This window comes from Pongo pygmaeus, chromosome 1 (genome assembly GCF_028885625.2).
Source record: "Pongo pygmaeus isolate AG05252 chromosome 1, NHGRI_mPonPyg2-v2.0_pri, whole genome shotgun sequence".
NCBI classification, from domain to species: domain Eukaryota; kingdom Metazoa; phylum Chordata; class Mammalia; order Primates; family Hominidae; genus Pongo; species Pongo pygmaeus.
In genome coordinates this window covers 213,983,740-213,987,791 of record NC_072373.2, presented here as the reverse complement: position 1 = coordinate 213,987,791, position 4,052 = coordinate 213,983,740, and the positions used below count along the sequence as shown (strand labels likewise).

At 46.8% G+C, this 4,052-nt stretch overlaps 1 non-coding gene across 1 annotated transcript; it reads left to right on the top strand.

Annotated features, from left to right (window-relative positions):
- Positions 1–2,453: 2,453 nt before the first annotated feature.
- Positions 2,454–2,617, top strand: LOC129022545 (U1 spliceosomal RNA). The gene has a single exon (XR_008496463.1). It is a non-coding gene; the product is annotated as a U1 spliceosomal RNA (small nuclear RNA).
- The last annotated feature ends 1,435 nt before the right edge of the window (positions 2,618–4,052 follow it).

The following is a 4,052-nucleotide window of genomic DNA, read 5'->3' as shown; positions in this document are numbered from 1 at the left end:
TTTAAATGATAACCTTCCCCAAAAATAAATTACCCCTGTAAAACTAATGAAAGATCGCCAAGTTAGGAGGATGAAAGGGGCCTGATTCCTGATAAGATGTATGCCTCATTAAATAATTACCAGCCATTATTCCAGAAGTCACAAGATTCACAGCTTCCCCAATTACTGCTGTGAAGAACATCACTATTGTAGAACCCAAGATTGGCCTCTTGAGATGTCTTTTCAGGCTTTTGCATTTCTGACTATTGGATGGCACCATCTGGCCCGAAAATCAACCAGTCCCTTAGCCCCCACACAGCAGCTGACTCCATGCAGAAGGGCCATTTTCCACACACCTGTGATTTCATCCCCAACCATCAGCACCGCGCAAGCCCTAGCCCCCTCCCCAACAAACTATCTTTGAAAAACCTCTTACCTCCAAGCCTTCAGTGAGATTGGTTTGAGTAATAACTCTGTCTCCCACATGTCGTGGCTGGCCTGTGTCAATGAAACTGTTTCCTGCAGCGCCATGGTCTCCTTGAATTGATTTTGTGTGTACATTGGGCAGGAAGAGCCCATCAGGCAGTTACATCTGCAGGACGGTGCCAGTTCTTTCTACAAAGGCTGGTCAGATACCCAGAAAGTATTTCTCCACTACCACCTGGACAATGTGTCTCCCTGTCAATCTCCAGGGAATGGGGCCTGGATCAAGTATTTAGTATTCAGCAGTTACTACCCTGTCACCTAATCCCTCATTTTCAATATTTTGCCAAGCTTCCAGTGGCCTAACTGGCCACCACACCACAGAATCTTCACTTTATGGTCTCCAAGGAGAACTCTCCACTCGATGTTTTGTGATTTGAACAATGGAATAGAACGTGATACTGGTGGGCTGGGGGAGGTCCCCGGACACTGGTGGGATCTCGACCCCAGCCGTGGTGTCCAGGCTCTTGACACCATCTCCAGAACAAAGTCAAAGATGAGTCAGCAAATAGTGAAAGAAGAGATTTATTGCAAAGCAAAAAGTACACACTCAAGAAAGGGGAGCTCGGGCATACTCGAGAGAGAACAATGGGTTCTGGGGTTTCATCTTGATGGGTTTCTTTAACCAAGGAGTGGAATATTCATGAAAATTACTGGGTAAAGGTGGAGATTTCTCGGAACTGTGGTGCCATCCATTTTTACATCAAATATTGGTCTCAGAACTGTCATGGCACTGGGTGGTGTGTGATTTAGTATGTTAATGAGCATATAATGAGGGCCTAGGTAAAACTTCCATCAAATCCAGCACCACAGTGGGTCCACTCAGTCTTAGCCAGCTTGGTCCACACCCTGGTTTTTCAGCGTCTTAACAGCCCATAGCCTCAAGTCATGTAAATCTGCTGCCTAGAATTAGTTATCCTGTGACCACCCGGTAGTATTCCTGTCTCAAATCTACTTGTAAATATTCAAATGGTCATTGACTTGGGCATTCCAACTTTGCTTACTTCAGTGTTTCCTGTGTAATATATAAGAAAAGATGATCCAGACATTTGTTAAACTTCTCAAATAAGATGTATCCCAGGTATTTGTGTCAAATTTGGATGATTTTGGTTTTGTCTTTGCAGAATATAAAAAACTAACATGAGGTAAGCGCTAAGGTGTGGAGATGGCTGTGCAAGAGATGACAAAGTCCAACACCATGCTTGAGAGTGTCCAATCATCTCTTCTGGGGCAGCATATTTTTCTACAATACTGAATTTGGAAAAAAAGAAAACCAACAACATCAAAAAAAAAACAAACAAACCTACAAGATTGATGTAACTGGACAACTGTCTTTATAACATTACCAGTGATAAAACCAGTAAGGAAGGCTGGTTTGCAGTCATCTGAGCAGCCTCTTTACTTTCATAAATATGGTTTCTCTCTGATATTAAACGGCTTCCAATTGCAAGTGGAATGCTACATCACAAGGATAAGGATGCGAAGAGAACCGGTTTCTTCTGTAATCCGAAACACTCTAGTTTGAGAATTAAAAGCCATTATTTGAAGAAGGGTGCCCGGCTCCATCTGGTCTCCGAAAGGTTGCTCCTCAACACAGGATAAGGATCAGCTTCTTTGGAAGAGAACAGATGCAGGGGCGGGAGGGAAAAAGGGAGAGACAGACGTCACTTCCCCTTGCCGGCTCTGGCAGCGGATTGGTCGGTTGAGTGGCAGAAAGGCAGACAGGGACTTGGCAAGGCACTGTCGGTGACATCACGGATAGGGCGACTTCTATGTAGATGAGGCAGCGCAGGGGCTGCTGCTTCGCCACTTGCTGCTTCGCCACGAAGGAGTTCCCGTGCCGTGGGAACGGGTTTAGGACCGCTGATCAGAACTGAAAATCCCAGCTGTGTGTGAGGGCTGGCAAGGTCTCGGGAGTGCGCAGGGGAAGTGACCGTGTGTGTAAAGAGCGAGGCGTATGAGGCTGTGACGGGGCAGCGGCATAAGATCTCATACTTACCTGGCAGGGGAGATACCATGATCACGAAGGTGGTTTTCCCAGGGCGAGGCTTATCCATTGCACTCCGGATGTGCTGACCCCTGCGATTTCCCCAAATGTGGGAAACTCGACTGCATAATTTGTGGTAGTGGGGGACTGCGTTCGCGCTTTCCCCTGACTTTGTATAGTTTGAAGAACAGACTGTACCTTAAGGGTGATTTTTTTTTTTCTCTTTCTTTGTACGTTGTTTAGCGTTTTAGACTTAATCGTTAATCCTACAGTGGAAAGCAGGGGAATAGAAAGTAACAGGTCTCCTGTTCGCGGTAGGAGAAAAAGCTAGCATCAGCCTTATTGACATTGTAACACAAACTAACTAGGGTGAAGATCGCTCAGCTCTTCCCTTTCTACCGGGGCTGCTTTTTGCGGTGATTGGTCCGCGTTCTCCAGTCTCTTGGTTTCTCACGCTCTGTGAAAATCTTCGTGTTTTTTCCTACCCCCCAAGTCACTTCTTACACAGCTTCTGCTTCCAAGCGCAGCCCCCACAGGAGATTGTAGGATTTCTGTGCTAGCGGGGAATGTGTTCTCACCTCTTAGAGCCAGGTAGAAACTATTCAGTAGGGCGCTGTTCTCTGGGAAGAAAGCAGGGCCTTTGGGGCTCTCAGTGTCCCCGTTGGGTTGTAGACATAACAGGCTTACTTTGCGTAGGGGAAAGGCTCTACCCGCCGCCAGGTGCCCTAGCGCATATTCCTCGAGGCCCGCACGTCAGAACCGCAGTCTCACCTGTCTTGGCCGAAATGGGCTGCGATTCTCCTTCAGATAGAAGGAGGGAAGTTTTATGAGGAGCCAGGTCCAGTTTCTCTACTATCTCCTGCTGTCTGTGTATCTAGTCTTTCTTCAGACTTTATTTAAGCGACAGCTTCATGTTTGATGTCTCGCTCCAACATCCTACATCCATTACCAGGCAACTTTCTAGATAGCACCCCGACTCATCCTTCGCACCCCCAAGCAGCCCTTTCCTATTTCTGGGGCCAGTGTCCTCCCCCGTCCCTCTTTCTTCAGGCCCTCGCTTATCACCTTCATGGACAGAAAATACTTAGCTCTCTCTTAACCTGTGGTTTATGCCTGACACGCGTCAGTGCCCTGGCAAATTCCTTAATACCCCTTCTCAAATAGCACTGTAAATGCATCTCTTTTTAAATCCCAGAATTATCTAATTGGTTTCGTCCCTGAACTACATGAATACTAGTATTCCACTACAGAAGAAAACCCGAGGCCTAGTGATGGCGGTTCTGGGCATTGTGCCAGCCTCTCCCAGGGTATATTTTCTGACCTCACATACTTTTGATCAACTGAGGTCAGGAGTTCGAGACCAGCCTGACCAACATGGTGAAACTCTGTCTCTACTAAAAATACAAAAAAAAAAAAAAAAGAAAAGAAAAGACAGAAAGAAATTGCGGGGCGCGGTGATGAGTGTCTGTAATCCCAACTACTCGGGAGGCTGAGGCAGGAGAATCGCTTGAACCCGGGAGGCGGAGGTTACAGTGAGCCGAGATCGCGCCATTTCACCCCAGCCTGGGCAACAGAGCGAGACTCTGTCTCAAAAAAAGAAAAA